A 27,114-nucleotide genomic window follows, 5' to 3' on the forward strand; every position below is an offset into this window, starting at 1 on the left:
TGACGTTTCAGACACTTCTGACAACACATGGATGGTGCTCATCAAGCCATTTTTACTCTGCCTGCACTCTCCTTAGAGATTCATATGAAACATGAAAGGGCCTACTTTAGATATTTAAATATACAAGTATAGGCACACAACTTCCATTATACCTTCTGCAGCAGCCATTATTTATTTTTCACTTTCATTTTTCACCCACCACTGACAAAAGCTGAGCCATAATTCACCTTTAAATTATGGTATGTTTCAGGCTTTTACGGAGGAATTCTCCTGGAGAAATATAGACATTAGACCCCTTTACATGTTTGGTGTAGCAGCTACAAAAATCCCACCTTGGAATTCCTGCCAGGCAGTTTTTTTAAATTTATTTTTTAAATCCCACCACCATGTTTATCAGGAAATATGAGCTTTGTAAGGTTTATGTCAAGCTTTTGAACAAAACCAGAGAGTTTGTCTCAAAAATGTACAATTCACGTCATAAAAATTTACATGACAGAACTATCAGGGACGAGTTTAGAACTTAGGGAAGGAGCCCGTGTCTCAACAGAGCAAAACTGACACCAATCTGTCAGACATCCCCCCCCCCCCCCCCCCACACACACACACACACACACACACACAGATACACACACACACACACACACACACACGCACAATGTAATGAAGATGAAATGAAGACCAGGAGGAGGTGGAGAAGCAGAGGAAGAAAAGAACAGAGAGGGAAGACGAGACAAATGGAGACAGTCTGTCATTCACATCACAAATTATGTGTTTTCAGCCTGTGATTTCACTGCAGTACCAGCTCCCTGTTAGTCTCTCCCCTCTCTCTCCCCTTCAGGCTATTCAGTCTCCAGGTTTTCGATCTGTCTTGTTTATCTCATTGTTAACAGCGACAGCCCTACACCCTATCTGTATTCACATTTAAACTTATTCTGTATATCTGTGCGAGTGGAGAGGTGTACGTAAGCCACGGTGACACTTCTCAGATCTAATGAAGTGTCTCACTTCAGATATAAATACTGCTTCAATTTATTAAGAAAGCGTGTGTGCGTCTAGTGTAGTTGTGTGTAAGTTAGTGTGGTGGTTTGTTAAAAAATCCGGATTGTAGATGAACAGCAGGGGTGTCGTCATGTTTTTAAAAGCAGTCGTGCCAAATTTAGATGCAAATCCACCAAGATATGCACATAAATAAGAACATGTTCACTGTGACATGGAAGGTAGCGCCGGAAACTCTCAGTATAACGCTGCAATAAATAAACAGTAGAAGTCAACGGGCACACGGAGAGCCCATGCACTTGTTTTGTTCTTGGAAAACTTGTGTTGCGGTTGAGAGATGCTTTAAAAATGTTCAGGTTTCTTTTTTTGCAAATGCTCCACCCATCCAACAAGTTTCATGAAGTTTGATTTCTCACCTCAGTGGAGTTGTTTTACGTTATTTTAGGTTTTACTTTTTGTCTTCTGATCGATAAAATTTGATGTCCGTCAGACAAACTTAACACCTGCCTGCAGACAACCCAAATGTAAAACTACTGTACAAAACATAATTTGATCATTTGATTTTGTTCTGAGGTCTAATGACTTTGGAGTTTCAACAGAAATCCATATGCAAATTAGCGTCTGTAGGCCTTTGAATCTTCTTTAGTCCAGATATACTGATATAACGTTTGATGGTAAAACAGAATTTAAGGACCAGCTGCACTGAACAAGGTGCATAGCCGATGATGGGTACCTCCTTGCATGTCAAGTGTGGCTGTGTGAGGTGTTTGTTGAGGGCACAGAAAGCAGGAGTAACACAAAGAGAGCGTTCCATGCTGATTGTCCACAACTCAGGAACAAACAGGGAACAGAGCAAAGGTAATCAAAGCACTGGAGGTTGCCAGAGAACGCTGAATCCCACCAATAGACAGAGCCAGGCTCACACAGTCATGAGAGATGATGCAGAGAGAGGGAGACAGAGACAATAAAAACAAAAAGAGATAATGAGGAAAGAGGAAACAAGTAGGGAAGACAGCTACAAACAAATAAACAAACGAGACAAGCACTTAACACTTTACACTAGACACAGAGCAACACTTACCAAAATAAATCAGGAAGAGAGACACAGCTGAACAGGAAAATATGATAAACATGACATAACTAAACAGTGTAAGAAGACCAAAAGATTACCACAAGATGAGACTGAAGGAACAGCTGAAGGAGACTAACAAACCTAAAGTCACCTAACTAAACTATGAGCCAGAGGTAAAACAATAAAGAACCAAAACCCTGCATACTACACAGCAAAATCTCCAGTGTTAAATTAACACTTTTGACAGTGTTATATGTTTAAAAGTAACCTAGTCAGTTTTGAAGATTAACAATGGCTAACACTGAGCAGTGCTGATTTTCTAACACTGGAATATTTCTAACATTTTGAGTTATTTTCCAGTGTTAGAAAATCAGCACTGCTCAGTGTTAGCCATTGTTAATCTTCAAAACTGACTAGGTTACTTTTAAACATATAACACTGTCAAAAGTGTTAATTTAACACTCAACAGTGTTGTATTTAACACTCAGAGGTGTGGACCCATATAGACACTCTCCAGTGTTAATTTAACACTGGAGATTTTGCTGTGTACAGTCAATCAGTCCCTACCCTCACCCTTGGTCACAGCTCTGGGTGGCAACTGATTTGTACTATTTGTACTATTATGTATTTATATGTTCTATTTCTATTGTATATATTAATCGGCATCTGTGGGTGGAAAGCAAAGAAAGAATTTTATTGCACAAAGAAATACCGTCAGTATGTTGAGGAACAAAGCACAGCAGTATAGAAATCGATATGAGACACTATAACTCATTATCTCTGTGTTTGTCCTCACTTTACGGTTAAGTTTATAGCCCCAAAATCACTATCTTCAGGTCTTCTTAGGAAAATGTCAGAAAAGTAGACAGCAGAGCAGAGGAGACTTCAGGGTTGGCATCCTCTTGCAGTTGCCAAACGGCTCCCATATCAGCACAGAGCGTTCCTTGTTCCTCAGTCAGATCCGCCTCTCCGTCGTCACCTCGGGTTTAAAAACACAATGACATCTATGTCTGAAATGTTTCACAATGAGACTTCACACAGAGATGGTTACATCCGTCTTTTATATACAGCATATGGTCTGGATGAACTATGGTCTGTACATATATATACATGTCTATTGGGGAAAAAAGAAAAATTCCTCCTACCATTAATAATCATGGATTTGTTTCTGAATAAATTCCTCCAAGAGTTCTTCACACATTGAGAGTGGAAGTTATGAAAGTAATGAAAGAGGCAATGATCCTGTGGCTAAGGTGCAATATGTCGGCAATGCACCTGAAAAAAGTGTTTCTGAAACACTAATGTGGCGACGACAGGCTCTTATTGCTCTTGAAACATGCCGTAATCACATGTAATGTTGATGAACGAGACGAGGAACACTGGAAATCAGGGAACCGAAAAGCCTTGATATGGAGACTCCCCGCTGATCTACAGCAGCGACACTCCAGCAGGAGGCGAGAGACATTTACTCTCATTCTTTATCTCACACAAAAAGCACAGTAAAAAAAAAAAAGCTCAAAATAAATAAGACAGAGCAACAGAACACCAGCAGACAAGCCTGCAACAACAGCAACGAAGAGTCAAAGATAAGACCCTACAACAGCTCACGCTATTAAAAACAAACTCCACAGTTTTCTTTAAATGTCATCTTATTTTTTTTTCACAATGTATAGAATTATAAAAAAAAAGCTTCTTTGTGACTGATTTGCATTGAAGTGGGAAGCTGCAGTTCTGCTCTTTGGAGGTTCTTTTTGTGTCCTGTCTTATATATTCTCAGCAATGACTGAAACATTCCTTTGAACTTGCAGAGCGTGCGTTTCTGTAACTGCAAAGACTCTTATAGGAGGGTTTGACACTCACAGAGGCTGGGAGATTTGAGCTACAGCATGTTGGTGATATTTGTGTTTTACAATGGGTCAGGCAGGGCTAAACATGGCCTTGAAATGCATTTTTAAATAAGAGCAGAGAATACATTAGATTGCAGTGATAGAATATGTCACCTTGTCGTCGAGAAAGGCTCTTTCATGTATCTTATGCTTTTGCTTTTGACTACTGGAAATAATGAAACCTGACAGGCAATGCTGGGGGACACGAAAATATTCGGGTTGGTGTTATGCGGATATAAAAACCTTGAGCTGTCACATGCAACACTGACTGACAGACAGACGTACGAATTCTGACAGACGGATCCTTTCATGGATTCAAAGTGTCCATCAGACCGTCTTGTGGCAGAGGGGTGATGCAACACACAGAAATACCATCAAACACACACTGAAACACACATTTTCATATGTGTATGAATACAATAAAAGGAGAGAGATTTGAAAACCATTCCCACAGAAATGAACAGAATTACACAAGCTCCAAAAAACAGAGGCTCAGCTGTGTGTTTTAGATGTGGAAAAATAAAGAAAAGAGATGGGTAGTCGAAGAAACAGATGAGTTTTCTTTTCTCTCTCCACACCATTTTTCCTGTCGCTCCACAGTTTCTGTTGGATGCACTGATGACTGTCATCCAAACAAACACAAAAAGATATGAGTGTTACATATACAACAAATCTGGGTTCCTGTCAGAGCTGAATGGATTACCTCACTCTGGCTGAGGAGCATCTAAACTTTTTGATAACAATTTTGATCCAATAAACAAGATCAGTCAAGATAACCAGATATTTAAAAAGAAAAAGAAAAAAATGATTGCACTTAGCCCTGAGACCCTTCCCTCTGCATGCATATATGGAAAACATAAGGTGGAGACAAGACCAATTCGTGGTGGTCTAAAGCAGCTTAAAAACCCAGATTCAACAAGAAAAAACTAAACAAACAAGCAAACAAAAAAACAACTTTCTTTTAGACATGCTGCTGTCATCAATGTCAAAATGAGCATTTTTCTTTAAAATATAACTTTTACATGTTTGGTCACTACTCACAGTTGATGGCCAGGTCTGTCTTCACAACAGACAATCAGATCTGCATTGAAGCACATGCCAGTCTCCACTTTCTGCTCACTTACAAACAACAAACTCTGCTTGAAGCTGCAACTCGTTCCCAAGCTGGAATAGCCATTCCACTAGACTTGATCAGGCTGTAGGTACTGATACTCATTCCGCCCTCTGCGCATTCAGATGCCCCAGTTCAAGATGGAGGACATAGTTCGAAGAAGCCAATAGAACCTCATCATCTGCATAAAGTTGAAACAAGAACCACTAAAGCTTCCATCCTCTGCCCACTGTCTGTGCCTAGAAATCCTGTCTATAAACATCATTAACAAAATTGAGGACAAAGGGCAGCCTGTTGGAGACCTACACTGGGAACCTGCAGAGCAGAGCAGCAAGCTCTGACTAAAAAACTGAAAATAGTTCAAGGTAAACACTTTACACACAGCTCACAGTTTGCCTTGTGCTTTGCTTAGGGCATGCTAGCATGTGACAGAAGGAACAAACAGTTGCTACCTCTCTGTCTGCCTGTGTTTCAGATGCAAAGCTAACACTGTTTTCTAATAGATTTTCTAGCTAAGCATGGGACAGTCACATCAGCAGGTGGTCTTTTCCTTGCTCCATTTCCAAATGATGATGGAGAAAACTGCACCAGAGACTTTCTCCTTTAGAATGACTAAAATAACATGCATAAGTGTCATCTGTGCATATTTATTTATACCATTTAACAAATATTGAAGAGTGAAACTGTCTTTTCCCAGGAAAGGGAGAGTCACAGTTTTTGAGGAGGCACTCAGGGGCCAGTTATATCAGCAATATCCACCATCACTTTATTACATAGTGTAGTGCATTCTGAACTGTCTTTTCTTAAGCCCTTTTGGATTGAACATCACGACTTCAACATTTTTTCCTAACCTCATGATGTTCTCCGCCAAGGTCGAGGAAAAGTGACTGTGAAAAACAGAGAGGGGGTATTTCTTGTTATTTAGCCAGTAGACAGCCATTGTACATGCTGCATCACTGGGTTATAAAATGAAACTGAGCATCATTATTGTGATTAATTTCACCTTTGCTCTTCTTTCTGTGGGAAGATCAGCAAGAGAGGGCATGCATTACACAGCCTGAGAGGAAGAAGAGGGTTTTCTTTTTCTTCTGCTGCCCTCTGCATACACAATAATAACCGAAGGCCACTCAGATGAGAGTATTCACATTTTTATCCACTCAGTTATTCTCTCCAACTTAAGCAACATTTACAACATAAAAGTAAGACGGTGCAAAAATACACTTTTGAAAAGCGAGTCTCCTCTGCTCGTTGTGGAAATGACGTCCTTGGTATTCATTTATTTATTTATTGTTATCTGTCTGAATGAAAAACCTGTTAGTTGTTTCAGGAAAAGAAAATAACTTGAAGTTTGTTTCAATGTCACTAAGAAGTTTTCAAGACATCTGCTATGCTGATGGGGACAGATTCCTCAGGAACTGCTGGACCCCGTGTGGTGTCCGCTGTAATATATGCAGGTTTCATATTGCCTTTACTCCAGATTTCAGGAAAAGAGACCTCTCCTAGCAGCATATTGGACACACCGTTGACCCTCTCAGCGTGCAGCTGCTGTGTTTCAGTATCTCTATTGCTAATAATCTCCAGTCTGCTGCCCTCTTTGTCCTCATCTCAGCTTTAATAGAGCTTTCATTTGGGCTTGAGAGAATGATTCGATTGTCCGTTTTGTAATTTCCGTTGTTGTGCTGAGCTGAACTTTGTTTAATATCCTTAAATGGCTCGTTGAAGAAAGCCGATTGTCTTGCCAGGGAAGGATCCTTAGCTCAAAAATGATCATTTTGGATTTAATTTTGTCACGGCTTGTGCAAAAGACTCAGTGGCATATCGTGCTAGAAAAGGTTCACTGATTTTAATGAGCACTTTTAGATTTAATATGAGCATTTACAGTTATTCAGAATACTGATGCAATTATTCAAGCAGTGGGTTTCTGTCTGTGTTTCTTGGCAGGGTTAAATCCAGTTAACATCAGCTGCGTATAGGGCGGCCAGGGCAGACCTGAGTAGAGGCATCAGGAAAGCTAAGGCTGCCTATAGGAGGAGGATTGAAGATCACTTTGCTGACAACGACCCCAGAAAAATGTGGCAGGGGATCAATCACATTACCAACTACAGAAGCAATAACCAGGCAACATCTAGAACTGATGCCTCACTGGCTGAGGATCTAAACCGTTTCTTCGCCCGCTTTGAGATGACCAGGCCCTCAGCTGCCACACCACTTCCACCCGCCCCCAGCACTGGCACACTAACACTCAGGGAGCATCAAGTGAGGTGTGTTCTAAGGTCAGTGAATCCCAGGAAGGCGGCAGGTCCTGATGGAATACATGGAAAGGTTCTCAGAGCATGTGCTGACGAACTGACCGGAGTCTTCACTAAAATCTTCAACCTTTCCTTGTCATCAAACACCGTCCCGCCCTGCCTCAAAACCTCCACCATCATCCCCATCGCCAAGAAGACAGCTGTGGCCAGCCCAAATGACTACAGGCCTGTTGCACTTACGCCTGTAGTGATGAAGTGCTTTGAGAGACTGGTCTGTCAGCACATCAGGGCCGGTCTGCCTCCCACTCTGGACCCCCACCAATTTGCCTACAGGACAAATCGTTCCTATCACCATAGCGCTCCACACTGTGCTGAGTCACCTGGAGCACCGAGGAAGCTATGTGAGAATGCTCTTTCTGGACTTCAGCTCAGCATTCAATCATATCATCCCGGAGATCCTGGTCCAGAAACTGTCTCACCTGGGACTCTCCACCCCCATCTGCCTCTGGATCAAGGACTTCCTGACAAATAGACCACAGTCTGTCAGACTCGGCCCCCACCGGTCCAGCACCATCACACTCAGCACCGGGTCTCCACAAGGATGTGTTTTGAGTCCCCTCCTGTTTACGCTCTACACATCCGACTGCTCCCCTACCCATCTCTCAAACACCATCATAAAGTTCGCGGATGACACCACAGTGGTTGGACTCATCTCAAGGGGGGATGAGTCGGACTACAGAGATGAGGTCAACAGACTGACTGAGTGGTGTTCAGTTAACAACCTCCAACTGAACACCACGAAAACTAAAGAACTTATCTTGGACTTCAGGAAGGGCAGAGCAGACCCGGCCCCACTTTACATTCACGGGAACTGTGTGGAGAGGGTACACTCCATGAGGTTTCTGGGCGTGCAGATCTCTGATGACCTCTCCTGGACTGCAAATACTACGGCGGTGGTTAAAAAGGCCAAGCAGCGTCTCCACTTTCTGAGAGTGCTCAGGAGGAACAACCTGGAGGAGAGGCTGCTGGTGACATTTTACAGAGCCACCATAGAGAGCATCCTAACGTACGGCATAACAACATGGTATGCAGGGTGCTCAGCTGCGGACAGGAAAGTACTGCAGAGGGTCATCAACACAGCCCAGAAGATCAGTGGCTGCTCTCTGCCCAGCCTGGAGGTCACTGCAAACTCTCGGTACCTCAGCAGAGCTGGCAATATCACCAAGGACCACTCTCACCCCAGCAACCAACTGTTTGAACTATTACCGTCAGGCCGACGGTACAGGTCACATAAAACCAGGACAAACAGATTCAGGGATAGCTTCTTTCCCAGAGCTATCACCGTAGTAAATAAGCACAAAAACAATTGAACCTATTCCATACCGTCACTGTCATTATATTATGCTGCTATTCATACTGTCATTATATTAATGCTGCTATCCTGTATATATTGTACATACTATTGTTTGAGTACTTACGATTGTTTTTTTGTACTTTTTATATTTTACATTTATATTTATTATTGAAACTTGCACCAAGGGAGTGGCACTCCAATTTCGTTGTACTCTGTACAATGACAATAAAGGCTATTCTATTCTATTCTGATCTGGCAGGTAAATGTACTCTATTCTCATGGTACTGGTTCAAGTAAGGTTAGTTTTTACAGGGAAGGCTGCAGATGTTTCCTCTGTGGTTTTCAAAGCCACTGATGTGGTAAGAATACACTTGTTTCTCCATAAATTTGACTGCAGGCAGGGGTGGATCTAGAAGGGTGGCATGAGGTGGCAAGTTCCACCCTAAAATGATCCCTTGCCACCCCAAGTGCCACCCCAGTTTTGCATATGACAGTGTTGTTTATTAAAATAAGATAGCATTAACAGTTTGAGCGTAGTTACAGTCAACAGTGAATATAAATGCTAAAACTGAATATATTGGATAGTGTCGTCCCCCCTCCTCCACATTAACAAATGGTTCAGCCCATAGCAGGACCGGCTTTTTTCTTGTTTTCAGTAGGAAGCCATGCTTATGATTGTGCCAGAGCACATTTTGAACAACACCATGGGAATTTCGGATTTTACACAGGTGGTTGGATATTACACTCTGGAAATGGAAGGAAGGTGATTGTTATTAACCCTCTGTGGTCCACAGACACGCTGCACCTCCAAATCACATGACTGATGTAAGCTGACATAGCAACACGCTGCAGCCACGCTGACTCTCTATTTCAGCCCACATTGAAAGTTCGGACTTCAAAGTTTTTTACATTTTAATTACAGGCCAGTAGATCCAGAGTTATGATAATATATATAAGCCATGCTTTTTTCTAAATGCTGTCGTCACATTTGTTTGTGTGTGTGTTTTAAGCGTTTTCTAAGGACAGCACGAAAACAGTAAAGAAAGGGAAAAAAGCCACCTCTTTCCTATCGGTGGAAAAATGCACCATGTCAACCAATTTAAAAAAAAAGTCAACATGTGGGATTTGGTTGTTTAGGAAGAGGGAAAGTTTTGGGAGTGACGGTAACAGCAGCGACAGCGAGGGAGAGAGAGAGAGAGAGAGAGTTTTTAGATGTGGGAAAGTTGTGACGTTTAGTGTGGAGTGTTTACTTAGTGTGTTGTGTTGTCTTGTGTAGCTGTTCTGTTGTGTAGTCGTTTTGTCTGTCAGTGAGGGCACTAATGAATGTCACAAAGGCACATTGCAGTGTAAACGCTGTAATGAAAACCAGCGGAGTGATACGCCTCCTGTTGTCAGGCCTGCAGGTTTATCCCTGTGCTGTTCTGTCTTTTGGTGGACAAACTTTTTTTTTTACTGGCACACATAATTTGTGGGGCATCTTATTGCAAAACCTGATTGTTCTCTCATTTTAATTTTAGTAATATTTTTAAATGGTTGTAGAAAATGAAAAAACAAAACAAAAACAGCAGGTGTATTGTCTGCATTTTTAGATAAATAGTTGTATATGTTTACAAAATGTACTATTTATATTTGCATTTCAAGTTATAAAAATTTACTCAACTTGTCTGTAGGTTTTTTTTTTACAGTAAAAAAATACTACTAGGATTTTAAGTTCTTTGTGTGATTTCAGATCAGTAACAGCACTGTTAATAGTAATAGTAGTACTAATGCAGTATGTCAGTGAAAAACAACTAAATTCAGTTGAGCTGAAAAGAATGATACCAAACAAGGCAAGGGGGAAAAAAATAAAATGAAACAATCTGAGGGTGAAATACAAACGTAAACTCAAAAGGAGTCAAAAATGGCCGGTTGTATTTCAGACCTCAGTGGGTTAATCCAACAAATCATGAAAAATTAGGTTTAAATTTTCATGACAGTGCAGATTTCTGACATTTTGTGTAATTTAAAGCATCTAATAGTGTGATTGTTTTCTAACAAAAAACAGTGAAACTTAAGTTAGACTTGTGTTTGTAAATGAACCGCCCAATGTTGTGTAGCTTTCTGGATTTTATACTTATTGGGCTACATATTTATTTATTATACAGGCTATACAGTACATAGCATCAAAACTTACATGTTTTATGTAACTAAAGTGTTTAATTATGTGGGCTACAGACAATAATTAAGTTGTAGACTATATTTATATGAAAAACGTGTATACTTACTGCATTTGAATCATTTTAACCATATGTAACCACCTACATATGTGTTTGAGGGGGAAAAAAGGCTTTGATTTTGCCACCCCATTTGATTTCTTTGCCACCCTCATGCCACCCTAAGAAAATTTCTCTAGATCCGCCCCTGACTGCAGGTAAGTGTTCTCAAAGTCCAAGGGTGTACCCTGAGGTAAGTATTTCTTTGTGGATGAGAGTGGGCAGGTTTCTCCAGAAGTCAGCCAGGCAGGCACACCAAGACAGGATCTATGATGAAGGAGGACAAGACAGGCAAGTCTGAAGCATGGATTGACAGATACACTGCCACACTTGTCTGCGCCAACAGTCTGGGTTGTTAGAATCGGTGGTAAGAAGCATTAACTCACACACACATGACAGAAGACAGAGAGGATAGAGGAGGTGGGTCAGCTCCTGAGAGGACAGGAGGTAATAGAAGACTTACTTCTCTTGATATTTTGATCAGGATGCTGGTTTTACATCTAGGATTTATTTTCTAGGATTTTCATTTTCTGTTGTTATAGAACTTCATGAATGAGAAGGACATCTAAATTTAGTTCTTTGCTTTTGAGCTTTGAAACTGCAGCTCACGTTTCAATTTTGCTCGCATTTCAAGCTGATCATATGTGTTTGGCTTGTTACGATCCCCTTTGTTAAAGTTTGAAGGGATTTTAATGTTGTATAGCACACTGTTTATGCCTTCCAAAATACATTTCAGGTGCCAACTATCCCACACTTTCTTTCTTTGACTTGGACTTTAAAAGGATTATTCAAAGTTTGCATACATGAATGAGAGGGAAACAGGCAGAAAGGCGGACGTGCGAGGAGCAGAGATAGTGAAGGTCCATTGCTTTGGATGGGGTCAGCTATCCACAAGAGAGGTAAAGAAGAGAGTGAAGGCAGGGTGGAGTGGGCGGAGACACATTTGAGGTGGTAAATTAGTAACAAAAGCATGGCAGCAAGATTGAAAGGGAACTTTTTGCTACTGACACCAAAATGTTTCTTAGTTTTTTCCTCCTTTTTTAAATATATTAATTTCTCTGCAAACAGTCGACATTTACTCGGGAGACAAAGATCTTTCCCCTTCAAAGGAAAAATGTAAAACATTTTTGATTTCAGCGGTAAGACACAACTTTTAGTTTGAAGGCAGATATCTTCCATTTGTGGTTTGTGTTGCACTCTTTCACAGTTTCACTTCTTCTCGGAGATAGCAGAAATATGCTAGCAACCAAAGCGAACTCAAGAAGATTTTGATGTGTTACCCTCCTTGTGACTGATTTAATCTGGTGACAGCCAGCAGCTTCCAGCAACCACTCATCAACCAGTCATGGAATACACACTGATCGGTACTTTCCATGAAGCCACTGACTGGTCTGTAGGCCTGTGGGACTGAGGGCACTGAGGATTACCCATTAGACTCAAGTGGACACTAGAGGAAGTGCGGGTTTTGGCTTCATTTGTAAGTCCAGAGGATAACCTCACCATGTGACACACATTAAGTCAGAAACATAGTGTACTTGGAGTGGACTGTGAGTGTCTGTCAGTCAGCTTAAATCACTTAAGCTTGCAGACATATAAGCAGACACTATTGGAGTTTAAAACCTTCAGTGTTTATGTTTAAAAATGTAATTTGATCTCTATTTCATATTCTCTTAATATTCTCTTAAGAACAGGCTAGAATTAAACATCTGTTAAAAGACAAGGGAAAAGGTTTGACATGGGGAGCTCTATCTGTGAGGAAAATAACAGAATCCTGTGTGGATGTTATGCTGCCATAAAAACAGAAAGAACAATCACCATTTCTTGTATTAGTCATTCTCCAGCTTGCAGGGAATCCTGTGTGGATGTTCTATCTCTCTGGCACCAGGATGACTTGTGAAATCTGTGCCTTTGATAAATGCACTAAAATCTTTGGCGAGGTGCATGAAAAGGATGCCCTCTGAGCCCCGTCTGATTCATCATTTATAAAGCTCAATGAGTTAGTGGCAACTCTGCAGTCATCTGCATCCCTTCAGTTCACTGCAGGGGACGGAGAAATAAAACGTTTGTTATATGCAGACGACCTTGTATGAGCACTGCGGCAGAAATCTGTCCTTTCAGGAGTATCACTGTTCATCAGTAAATACAGACTACACACAAGTCACAGTGATCCACAATAGACTCACAGTGAAAGCAGCTACAAGAGTCAGCCTATCTGGGTGGGTTCACAAGCAACATAAGGCTTTAATACCACAAACATAAAGCTAAAGATGAGTGACAAATAAAAGAAAACCCAACACAGAGTGACTTAGTAATGTGTCTGGCCACCATACCCCATCAGAGCAGCTTCACTACTCCTTGGCATTGATTTTCCTAGTAGCTGGAGCTCTACGAGAGGGATGATCACCATCCTTTCAAAGTAAATTCCCTCATTTGGTGTTTTTAATGATGGTGGTAGAACGCACCGTCTGACACACCAGTCCAGAATCTCCCACAGGGGTTCAGCTGGATTGAGATCTGGTGACTGTGAAGGCCTCGGCATATGAGCACAGCGTCTGCTAATTAGCACTGATAAAACAATAGAATTTCACTCATTAAAACTGAAGCATCAAAACCGTGATAGGTTGTCACGCACACCAAGCCACCGTAGTTGTAAGACTGTTGCAGTAAAATGCCCCAAAAGACAGTGACAGCACAAACATGGTCAAGAGGTCCAGCAGAGGGGCGGGAATTAGTGGAGCTGAGGCCAGACAGCAGTCAGCTATCCGATTATTAAGTGATGACGTGACGAATCCTACTTCCGGGCCTAAAGTAGTCTGCATTTAATATGGCTTTTGTGTTGTTAACATGTTTAATGTTATGTATTTTCTTCTATTTAATCTCAAAAAACTCCTAAAAAAAGTCAGTGATCACCATTGACCTCCCTCGGCTTTTATTACCGCTAATCATTTATTTAAGCTCAGTTTTTAAAACCTTACGATGTAACTACAGCACAGCCCATGCAGCAGTATATGAATGACTAACCTCGTATTGTGGATGGATTATCTCAGTTGTTCTCCTGGCTGAAGTTTGGTCCTTTTACAGCATCCTGCCATGCGATTGCATTTGTTCCTGACCACCGAGAACACTCACGTTAACTTTTATCGATTGGAAAAAAGTTAGCTTGTTTATATTATGCTAACATAGCTGTGTCGCTAGCGGTCACATAGCACATCATTATATACCAGCTAGCCAAACTTCAGTAACCCTACAAACGTCACTGCTGTTTAGTTTTCTGTCTTCATTTATGTTGGAAGTGATAAGAAAGCTGTACGTTTTAATTTGTTTCCAAACCGCTGCAGTCAGGACATGCTATATTGTATTTAGATGGAAGCTAGCGAGCTAACTTCCTGCTAACTTCTAACTCCGTTAAATGTCATAAATTCCGTTTTCATGGATGCCTGGATGTTAAACTCAGTTGTTACACCTGGTAGAGCAGAACGCTGATCATTTTATTAAAGATGAAAGACTTTAGACAGTTTTTTTAACTCTCAGTAATGCCACAGTGATCATTTGATATATGGACCTGCAGCAGAGTTTAGGCCCAGACACGGCTAGTGACGTCAGACTGAACGATCGGATAGTGCCCTGCCTTTAAGCCCTGATAGTATCCAAATGGATATTTTAGAAATAGAATAGAGACACAGTCGAGCTGTTATGAAGGGAAACCTCTCCATATAGCTGGATACTACTTTTTTATAGTAGGGGCTATGGGGCTTGACTCACTTTTTGAAGTAGCCTCAAGTGGCCTTTAGAGGAACTGCAGTTTTTGCCACTTTTGCATTGGCTTTATTTTTCCTATTTGGCCCCAGAGGTTTCCCTCTTTCACCCACTCACTCCGTGAGTTTCAGATGCACTCGTGGCTCGGCATTACAAACACACCAACATGAACATCTCTGCAGGGAAGGGATGAATAGTTTGTGTGATCTACACAGAAACATTGGCGAACATCACCCCAGAGGCAGCGGGTGTCTGAAGTCTGCTGAGCTCAGCCCACCTCAGGCCTCAGCTGACAAATTGTCACCTGGACACAGTTTTTTTGAGGTACGGATAAAATGTTGTTTTTTCCCTTTGGTCATGGGTGATAGTGATTAGAAGCATTTCCATTTTCACTCAAAGATGTGTATTTTTTAACTTTTAGCTTGCCTATACTCATTTATAGAACACTGTACGATCACACATGTAGGCATAAACATGACTTTTATAAATCCATGATTTATAAAATATATGGATATAATTAATGTTTGTGTTCAATTTGTAAAACTGTGTTTGTGTTGAAGTTTCCTAGTGCCCCCTGTGGTTCTTGTGTTGTGTCGATGTCTGATACTCAGCCATGCAAATGAAGAATATCTGAATCTGAAGCAGAGAGTCTGACAGACAGGAAACATCTCTGTGTTTTTCCCTGCAGGCTGTTCTCACATTTAACTATGTTCAACCCACAACATTCACATGACATAAATTATTCATTCCATCCACAAACTGCATGTGAGTGTGTGGGTGACTCCGTGTGTGTGTGTACACACTCGTGCCTTTCCTTTTGTGTCGGCATGTGTGTAGATTCATTTGAAGCTAACAGCTCATTTATACCTCAGTGTGTTAGTGCAGCTTTCACTTTCTGTTCAGCCCATTTTTCTTTTATGCTGTGATTTAAAAACAGCAGTAAATTCTGAGTGTTTGAAAGTGCAGAGTGAATAAACTATCCACTAAAAGTGTGAAGCATGTGTCAGTGTGTGTGTTTGTGTTAGAGTCAATATTTAGCCATGGCTTTATTCAAAAGCGAGGACTGTACTGAGGCGGAGCAGCGCTGCAGCCCACCTTATCTTAAAGCACTGAATGTACTTTTCTGGGCAGCAAAATGTAATATATAAATACAGTTTTTGATAATGAAGACAGACTGCAGTGGTAATGTTGTGATTAGAATTGAAAATTCAGAATATCTCCAGCAGGTCAGCAAATTTAATAACACTAGAAACTGCAGACTGTATTTTAAAGACAGATCTCAATCTGCTATAAGCAAGGACTTGGCAGTGGTGAGAAGGAAGAACCTCCTTTAACAGGAAGAGACCTCCAGTAGAATAGGACTCAGGGAGGAGCTGCCATTGTTTAGACACACCACTGATATTGCATTGTGCATTGAGAAGAAAACAGTCCTACATATTTGTTTACTATGTGCTTTGTAAGATAGGGTCTATCTTACAATATAAAGCGCTTTGAGGCGACTGTTGTTGTGATTTCGGGAGTGAAAAGAGGGGCGTGAAAGAGAAGCACTCAGAGGAACTAAGCGTGGGTATTTAATTCCTGGAGCTGGCTCCACGGGACAGGAGCCTGAGAGCTGACGATCCACTGGTTTGAAGTTTCATCTGTAAGCCTCGAGCTGACCGTCTTAATCTTCTTTAAACCAGATGTAACAAGTCAAGGTTATGCACCCTAAATGTGCATTTTCAAATGGTAATTACTAGTTAGTCATGTGTTAGATTGGGAGTTTGTTGTATTATTTTTTTCCCTACCATTCTGACGTTTTAGCAGAGTAGATGTCACACAGTGGAAATTTGTATTTATCTTGCATATTGTTTTTATTCTGATTTTTAGTGTTTATTTATGAGTGTTGTTTTATTTGCATGGCTTTATTCTGTTTCTATTGCATGGTTTTTAGTGTTTTATGTGACATGGTTTTTATCCACTGTGGACTGGCTGCACATGGGACAAATTAGCTGATAGGGACTACCTGCTGAGGCAGGGGTGTGTCCAGAGGTGGCCTATCAGCTGTGTAAAGACCTTTTAAAAGCAGGCTAGCTGATCACTGAAGGAGAGAGGCCCCAGACTGGAAAGTTAATGCTAGATGGCCAGCGTGACATGGCGACCCAGTCCTGACCTCATGGAATGGCAACAGTATAGGAGACAATGCATGTGATTGGCAGCAGGGCAGAGGTTTACCCAGTAAACAACAGTCTCTACTGTTGTTTACTGGGTGCAGCTGGTTTGGGAGAGGGTCGCCATGGCCATGAGCCAGGGCCGCTTCTGGGACCATTGTACTGGCCCCTATTTGTTATTTTACAGGACACCGACGCAAGGGGAGCTGTGGCGGTGGTCGCATGATGGATTCGGGTGCAGAACGCAAGCTGGGCTGGGATGTGATGGGCCAGTAGAAGGACAAGAAGATGGGAGGCTCTTCCTTGTCTGCCGAAGACGAGGCTGGCATGGACTCTGCTCTAAAGAAGGAATTCCTGGCCTGCTGATGGACCCATAATGAACATGTGGCATAATTATAGCAGGGGGGTTTTAGTGAATGTAGAAAATGGTAGTTTTACGGGTTTTAGAATTGTTTTATTTAGTTTTAGTAGATTGACAACATTTTATTACGTACATTTTAACCCTTGGATGCACAACCTACCAACACTCTTCCACGAGTGGGGTCAAAAATGAACCCAAATAACATCAATGCATTTTGCTATAAACTCGGTTGTTATTCTTCAAAATCTTTAAAACGAAGAGTTGTAACATTCTCATATTTGAGGTATTCCTCATAAAATATGTTTGTGACATGAGGCCCTTTGCATTTTTATTTATTTTTTCATTATTTTTAAGAAATTGCAGTTTTTGTATCACTTGTATCACTTTTGTATGCTTGCCCTGCATATACTGCAGAAGCTGGGCCTTCCCTTTGAAAGACACAAGTTGTTCATCCACTGTAACACAATCACTGAGGATGAATTTCTGCCTGCAGTTGACCAGGAACAGGCCCCATATTTAGCGGAAAGCTGCCATGTGGTTTGTTTTCAGTCGGTAAGCTCTGGTCCTCTTGTCATCAAAGTGCAAGAAACGGCAAATATCTTTAAATCTTTGAATTGACATAGTGGCCTTGTACAATGGGTTATGCAATGGGTTTACTCCCAAAAAGCACACCGAGTGGTACATCCCAGTTCTTCTCACTTCCTGCAAAAATGGTCAATCAAATGACGGCCAGGAGCTTATGTTTGATTACATTTTTCCACTCTTTTCCCCTATCTGTGGCTACTCTTCATGCCTCCATGTTTGTGCATGTCAGCACCTCTTCTATTAAATTATCAGACATGAACATCTTCCATGCATCTATTGGGGAGACAGTACTAAACCCAGGTGCAAGCCCTAGCTGACTAATTCAGAACATTGTGGCTAGAGCAGTAAGAGGGGCTCATTCTGTTAGACTTAATATCCATTTCCTCTTCAGAGGACTCATCAGAGGACTCCTCTGTATCTGACTGGCCTTGTTCAGTGGGGGGGGGGGACAATAGTCTGGGTCATCTATGTCTTAGATGTCAGATTCTGAGTCAAAGCCTCCAATGGTCTCTTCACCCCGTCCGTCCTGGATCATTTGTAGGGCAAGGTCCACAGCTGGCCTCATAGCAGCCATGTTACCTTAAATATAAAAAAAAAAAAACATCAGAAAGAACAATGTTCGAAATGCACAGGAAACTATAAACAGGGGTGCACACAAATGGTCTGCAGGTGAGCATTTGCTGTCAAAATAAAAGACGCATACCAGATAAGAAGTTGGAATGCTCGTTTGCGTACATGAGATGTTCTGGAGGAGGACAGACATTTGTTCAGAACTCTTAAAGATGTCGAAGAACCAAGCTCCGTAAGCAATTACTTTGGCGTTCCTCCATCGCAAAAGAAGCACATATTCTCTGAATTGTCCAGGAATACTTTATTTTGACAGTGAATGCACACCTGCGGACCACTTATGTGCAGCCCTGACTATAAATAATGTACGTTACTGTGTAAAAATGAATTCCTGATCCATCAGAAGTGTAAGTGGGACAGTCAGAGTTGCTAAGAATGAAAGTTTCATAGAACATTCCACATTTTTGACCCCACTTGTGGAAGAGTGGGGTAGTGATACAAAAACTGCATTTTTTTAAATTAATGAAAAAATAAATAAAAATGCAAATGGCCTCATGTTACAAACATATTTTATGAGGAATATCTGGAATATGAATATATTACAACTTTGCATTTTAAAGATTTTGAAGAAAAACAACCCCCACGGGGTCAAAAATGTCCTGCTGTCCTGCTTTCTTTTTAGCAGGACATTCTGGCGCAACTGCTTTAGTGTCCCCGTGTGTTACATATACACAAAAACAAATGAATAAATAAAAGTCACTGAAACAGACGATGTGAGGATTAGCTGTCTAAACTATTAAACTTTGCCACCCTCGCGTGCTGGCACCATTAACTCGAGCATGTTATCAATATTTGTATGAAACGGGTTCACCGTTGGCCATCTGCCTGCACTAATGACTTTAATGGATGTTGCAAATCAGCAAAGTGGAAAGGAAGATGGATGACATCTCATAAACTCCACTCAGTCCAGCAGTATTTTGATCCAGAGAATGGATGGTGTGGATGGTGCGTCGGAATAGACGACATAATTAAAAGCACAGTTTTTGCAGAACTGCTCAGAGTCCTGAGAAAAGCTAAAACTACTGTCCATAAATCAGTAGCTTGTAGAGCCACCTTCAGCAGTGACTTTGAGTGGGGCTTTGCAGCACATTGATTCCCTTCTTTTTCCGCCATTCTCTCACAGATCTGCTGCTGTGTTCGCGATCATCGGGGCGAGAAGGTGTCCAGGTGTTCAGGCTCAAATCATCAGCTATCCACCACCATGTTTGACGGGTGGTGCGAAGTGTTTGTGCTCATATGTTATGTTTGGTTGTTTGGTTCTCGTAGTGCTGCATTGTAGTCCAATATATCATCTTTGGTGTTGTCTTACAAATGACAGAGGAACTCCTAAATTGTGATGTTTTTTCTAGAGAGAGCAGGTTTTCCACTGCAACCCTTCCAATCCAGCCATCCTGCTTCAGTGTTTTTTCAAATTTACTATTATGAATAATAACATTTAACATGCTAACTGAGGCCCATACAGTCTGAAATGGAGCTCTTGGGGTTTTGTGCAGTTACCCTGAGCACCGCACAGTCTGAGCTTTGGGTGAAATTGCCGGGGTATCCACTCCTGGGAAGACTGTAGTATTGTGTTAAAACACACCAGAACACTCCAGGCCAAACTCACCCAAACTTCTCTTTTTACAGAGATGCTCACATCTGTTCACCAGCTGAGCAAGTGCACTGGCTGACCCTGCTGGTCATTAGAAAGAATGCAGGTTAAAAGCACTTCCTCACTTGGATATACAGTCTGTGTGTGAAACTTAAAGCTATTGTCATTAGTCTGGAGTTCTGCTGGTGCCTCCTACATGCTGCATTGTTAATCGTCTGAGGGTTTGAGCATAATGAAATGCTTACCTCACAAACTCATCTAAAATCAGGTCATAATGTCAGTTGCATAAACCATTAATTCAACATTAATAATTAGACTCAGACTGTGGAGGCAGTCAGGGTTAGAGCAGAGGATTGATTGTATGGCAGTTCCATAATTCAGTGTAATTTCCAGCAGTGGAGCCACAATAAATTCTATGAATGTTGCAGTGGTGTAAACACTGTTGGAATACTGAATAGACTCACGGAGGCTGAGTCTGAGTGTTGAGGCAGGTCAGAGGGCTCCTCACCCACTGGAACAAAAAGCAAGCACGAAGAGATGCCAAATGAGCACAAAGAGGTAACGCTAATAATGCAAATGCAACATGAAGCAACCATGAGTCATCCAAAAGAAAAACAAAGTGATGAACCTGCGTACTCCTTTTCTAAAGCTTTCACATGTCAGAGTTTTATAATCCAGCTGTGAGATCTGGGACAAGTGAGCAAGCCTCACTGGGTTATTCCATGTAGTCCAAGCCCGGAGCAGCTCTCGGCGTCGCAGCACAGCATCTGAGCCTCCCCAAGTGTGCAAACATGCATTAAACCACCCGTGTAGGCCCTCCTTATAGCTTTAGGTTCTGAGTTGAGTTGGACCCCAGCATACTCGCTTCTGGCTGTAGTTTGTTTGTTTTTGTGCAGATGGGATGCTAGGAGTATTTAACATTTCACATCCTCTTCAGAAGCTGCTATGCCTTTAGGTGCTTTGCCTGCATGAAAGCACCTTCATGCGTTTTTAAAAGTTTCTATTAATGTCAGAGAGCAAGAAATGATTCATAGCAGTCTGCTTACGCTGAAATGTATTATAAATCCCCACAGAAAATCCCACATTGCAGTGAATAATAAAGGCAGATTAACAGTCGTGGGCCAAAAAAACAAAAAAAAACATTTGATTTTCTATTGTTGATTGTTGTAAAACAAAAGACCGGTTGTTTGATGAGGACGTTCCAGCAGAGAGCTCAGTGACAGCACAGATTTATTTGGACAAACTCTGAGAAGATACACCCCAGTGAGCGCTGACGGGGAGCCTCTGCTTAGATGAAAACACCCCTCCTGTTGCAGACTGACAACAAGCATGATTTGCAGAAAGTGGCTATATTTATCACTGGAAATGTTCAGTCTGCTTCCCTGCTTTGTTTTCAGTTTTGTACACACTTACGTGGACACAGATCGTGTTCAACGTTAAAAGCTTAAAAGCTGAAGATTTGTTTGTTTTGGCAAAGCAGAGTTAGCTTCCCGGCTGTCTCAGCCCTCATGCTTTCCACTCCAAAAAAAGACAGAAAAGTGGACGCCTACACCAAACAGTCCAACTAAATGATCAGTCATCACATTAATTCAGCCAGCGGCACATAACAATATTTCAGCTCCAGCCTGTGTGGGAGCTAGCTGGTGTAACAAGAACGACTTCTTTAGGCAACCTCATTAAAACTTTACAGAGAAGAGGATTGTGGAGGATCCAACCACTGAAAACTTTTTTTTTGTTTGAGGATTTTTATGACTGATTACTAATTGATACTTTTTTAAGTCAGCAAAGTACTTATTTAAAACTGCTCTGATATATGCACCACCATTTCTGCCCTCTTGGTGGCAGAAGACCCTCATGGCAAAGTGTCAAACCTGCTAACGAGTTAGCATGTACTTCTTCTTTTTTAGATGCAGGAGTGTAAAAGAGGCCAAAAAGCTCCAGAGTTGGTGAAAACCCCCACAGGTGTTTTCAGGATTTAATGCGAAACAAAAAGAAAGAAATATTTTTTTTTGTCATATTTTTCAAAACCTTCTCAGATGGAGCTTAGATCGCATAAATGTGCACAGGATGTCTTTTAATGTATGACCTTGTGGCGGTATCAACAACAATACTCTCAGTAGTGTGGGTCATCTACTTATGCAAAGGTCCAAGATTCAACCCCTGGATCACCTGTGTGCAAGTTGAAGTACCTTTGGGGAAGATACTGAATCCCGAGATTCATCCTTACACATCCTTAAAAGTGTGAGAGTGAGAATTTTAGGTTAAAAGTGCCTAGGCATAGAAAATACTGTCATGTGTCAATGAATGAGTGACGCAGTAAGAAAGTGCTGTGAGAGCTCAGAGTAGAAAAGTACCAGTCCACTTATAAAATCTGGATTTTGAAGTCAGAATGGAGTACGGTTTGTCTGGTCCTGTTTTGTTTTTAAATTTGTATTTTTCATTCTTACTGTGATTATATACGACCGTACTGAATGGAAAAGTTGCAGTGATGCAGTTTAAGCTAATATACGTTGGCTTAGTGAAGCAAATCCAAAAAGGCAAAGATCAGAATTAAAATGTGAAGATAAATCAAAGCGGTTTAAAAAGTTATTCAGTTTCACAGACCTCCATGTTAAAAGTCTAACTTTACAGCAGAAACAAAGAGGCAGAGAACTCAAAAATGGTGCCCAAGCATGAAAACTGCTTGCATGACATTTGAGCCGACTGAGCTCTGTCTTCCCGGTTATCTTCTGTGTTTTGCGGCCTGTTGCACATGGGCAGTAGAGTTTCACCTTCAGGCTCCAGCTCTCATTTTCAAATCTCTTTTTGCTTCAAGCAGTGAACTGACCTTGTGTGCATTTCTATAATGTGGTCTGTTCTATGACAAGTGGAAGTTGCCACTGAGGAATCTGTGGACCAGGCTGAATGGCATCATTCTGTTAAAAGATCCATGATTGACATCCAGCAGCGCTGATATACGAGAGTTATAGCATAGATTTTCTGACAGTTCAGAAACGTGTGAACATGTGAACTAACAAGAAACTGCTCAGTCTGAAAGGTGTGTGTGTTTCAGCCAGCAGTTCAATGTTGTATCCTGGTTTCTACATGCTAGTTACTGTGCTTTATATTGCTATAGTGTTTTTAAAATGCTTGAGTAATTGAAGGAATTGTAATTAAGAGCTGAAACCATATGTAACAGATGACCTGAGCCCCTCAGAGAACAGCCTCTCCTAGTGTCTGGTGGTCTTTTAAAGAGTACGGTTTGTTTGGCAGTTTTCCAGCTTGTGATGTCAGCTGCTCCTCTTCCTGTCACCTTATCTCCAGTGTGGCTTTCTGCTTCAAATGTTGGTGATTTCAGGATCTGAAGCGTCTCAGAGGCTCAGGGAAGACAAATGACCGGTAAGGAAAAAAACCTCCACAAAGTCGGAGTTTTTGCTTTGCTGCAGTTGTCACATTTGCCTGGTTTCCAAGGAAACTGAATTATTTTCCCTCAGATGTATCCTGATGCTGTTTTCATTCTCTGAATCTCTGACAGATTTGTGCTTCATTGAAGAGGATTAAGAGATTTTACACATATGTCAAACATGTGCTGCTGTTTTACATGTTTTTCTTGCCTGTTAAAGAGATGCTGAAATCTAAAATAAGACACCCAAAAATCATATTTTTAGAGCCTTTAGTTTAAAAATCACAGGCTGCATCGATGGCTCACAGCATTACAGAAAAGCCATTCCTGGGTGGGGGTGGGGGTCTTTATCCCAGATAGCAGGACCATTGGAGCCTAATTTGGACTCCCTCTGGCAAAATGTCATGGTACACCTGGTAAATACTGTGGTAAAGAGATACTTTGCATGCCCTGTTTTGAACAGAGATAAGGTTTAATGTTATATTGTTAACGCGCAGTTACTTACAGTATCGTTATTGACTGATGCCAAATTAGCCTGGAAAGCATTTTCATAGTCTCTTCCAAAAAGTGTATAAAGTGCTAGATGTGCTGACATTTGCTAACAGGTGTATTTTGTGTAGCTCACCATGCCAAAGCTCTAGTGTGGATTGAGGAATATGTGTGTGGTGCACAAGGAGAAGATGTTCGATTTATTGAACCAGCATTCACAAAAAGAAACACAACAGAGGGGCGCTGAGAGGAAAAGACTGCAGGCGGGAGCAGACACTAAAGTTCCCCTATCGACTGACGGCGTGACTACGAGCACCCCAAACAGAGCGACAGGAGGCTGGTGGTGCAGCTGCGCTCAGTGCTCAGTACATGCTGCTATGATCGAGAAGTCCTGGAGGCTTTAAGGTGTCATGTCATGTGTTAAACTCACAACACGACACAACACAACAGAGTGCACCTGAGGCCTGGCTGTCCTCGGGCTGAGCACGAAGCATAACACTGGATCCAGAGGGAAACCTCCACGGTCAGGTTAATCACCAGGTCAGCTGTCATTTCTGACCAAAACTGCACTAAAATACCATAAGTTAAAAAAAAAATAGTGAATATACCATTAAATGCATTAATATAGATTTTATTGATTTATAGAATGTCAAACAAATACCTGTTTATTTTCTTTTCTAATGATTTAAAACAACACAGAATACAAATATACACTCATCACTTTATTAGGTACACCTTGCTGTAGGAAGTTGGGCCTCTTTTTGCCATCAGAGCTGCTGCCATCCTTCATAACTGAGATTCAACAAGGTGCTGGAAACTGCCTGACATGACAGCATCACAGTGCTGCTGCAGATTTGTCAGCTGCACGTCCATGATGTGAATCTCCTCTTCCACCACACCCCAAATTTGCTCTGTTGGACTGAGAGCTGCTGACTGTGGAGGTCATAACTCACTGTGATGTTCACAAGCAGTCTGAGATGATACGACCTTTGTGACATGTTGCACTATGCTGCTGGAAGCAGCCAAGCATTAACCCTTTAAAACCTACCATAGAACCAAGTCTGCCAGAGCTTATGTTTATATTTTTACATGCTGTAGTGCCATTTTTGGGAGCATTTCAAGTTGCTATACATCAATACAACTGTTATAGCCCAAATATTAATAATAAGTATGGATTAAGTCCATAGAAACTACATAAATTGCAAAAAAAGTGCAATAAACTACAAAAAATTGAAAATCGTTTTTGTTTTTTTTAACATATATTTCTAGTTAGAGAAATTCGAGTGGTTTATTCCTCAAAACTGTAAATACAAAAAAGTTGCACAAAAAAGTTTCCAACCACAGGATATTTATTTTGAGTGTCTTCATAGTTTCATTTTTGAGATAAACCAATTTTTATATACTGCAGGAAAAACGAAAATAAATATTATAATGCAAATTTGCAAAAAAACCAGCATGTGCATCAAAATAAACTATTTCCAGCAGTGCAATATGAGTCCTAAGCATCCCAGAAATGACACAGAAAGTCATAAAGTCAAACTTGACTTTTAAAAACACCAGCATAGGCTTATAAGGCCCTGATGGTAAAAAAAACCTACATTTTACGCGAAAATTATATCACGTCCGGTTTCGGGCAGGTAATGGTGGACATACGATAGTTCGCGCTGACGTCTATTCCAACCTAGTTAGTGTTATGAACCTCTGATGAGATCTGCAAAACATGTTTCTGGAATATCATGTTTTTGTTGCTGCAAGTGCTTTTTATGCAATTTTTGCAAAGCTATATGTGGAAGGAAACCGTGACCTAGGACAAGCTGATGGCATAACATGTAAGTACAACTCCTCCAGTTTCATATGCAAAAAAAAAAATATATTATGCTACCTTACATGGTTCAAGTTCTACAGACATTTAAAAATAGTTACATTAAACGAAGTGTGCCCGCTCTGACTGGTTTTAAAGGGTTAACAAGGTGTAACAGTCTCACACAAGATCTAATCATTGTTGTTAACAAAGACTCCAAAATTTCCACAAGTCATTCTTTAAACACATATGAAGCCCCATCAGATTATAAAACAAACTCATAATCACTTCAAAAATCCCTAAGACTAATGATAAGAGCTGAAGCTGTCTAAACTTGGAAGACAGGGAAGAAACTGTTTCATTGCCAGAACAACCTGCCTTTCCCAAACCGGTTGGGAGTAGAACCACAGAGGAAAAGCTGACTCTATACAAAGGTTGATCTGATATCCTCGTGTTGGTGTTGTTCCCAGATCATCATACTAAATGTTGTTCCAGGATCAACATTGCAAGTGACCAATCAGAATGTTGTGACATCATACCTTTGCGACTTCGGGAAAAACCGGCGTAAAACAAAAAACTGTACTTAAGCTGCGTGAAACCGCCTCTGTCCGCCGATCAACGGACCCTGACCCTAACCCTAACCGTAACCCTTTAATAAACAGTAAGCAGAATTGATATTGTCCTTGCAACATTGGAATTTCATAAATGCACGAATGGCTTGGTGCGCAAAGGAATAACGTCACAACAATGTGATTGGTCACTTGCAATGTTGAACCTGGAACAACATTTTCATGATGGTCTGGGAACAACACCAACACGAGGATATCAGATCATCCCTATACAAAGTCAAGAGGTTCCCAAAAATTACAGTCCAGCAGCGTACAACGAACAAGGATGAAAAGTCTCACTACACCAATTCACACCTGTTTGGTGATGGATCAGTCCTCTAATGCCTCCTCTTTTAGAGTCCAACTTTAGTACAATGTTTTCTTCAAGATGATAATAATCTGCTCCCACAAAAAAACTGCCACTGACGTCTTTAATCTCTAAGACATTTAAAAAAAAATGTATAATTTGTATTTTGGCAGTGTTGGACTTCCATACTCAAATCACTGAGTGCCGCACTTTGACTCACTAACAAGTGACAAAGAGCTCCACTCTTCAGATCATGGTGTCTAGAAGAAGTGTAGCTCACACTGATTATCGCTGTGTTTTGATTTTGTGTTCTGATTTTATTAATGTTAATCTGTCTAATTGGAGCCTTGATGTTCAGTTACATGGAAAAAGCTAGCTGAAAGAGTCAGCAGCTTCATGCTTCACTGGCTCTGAAAATACATCTCTAACTGTAAAATCCACCAAAGCCCAGACAATCACCGTTCTCCACAAACGCTTCTCCTCAGACGGCTCACGGCACACGAGTACTTCTGCTAGCTTTGAGGCGGAAAAGAGCAT

This window comes from Simochromis diagramma, unplaced genomic scaffold, assembly GCF_900408965.1.
Source record: "Simochromis diagramma unplaced genomic scaffold, fSimDia1.1 OVJJ01000816.1, whole genome shotgun sequence".
NCBI classification, from domain to species: Eukaryota; Metazoa; Chordata; class Actinopteri; order Cichliformes; family Cichlidae; genus Simochromis; species Simochromis diagramma.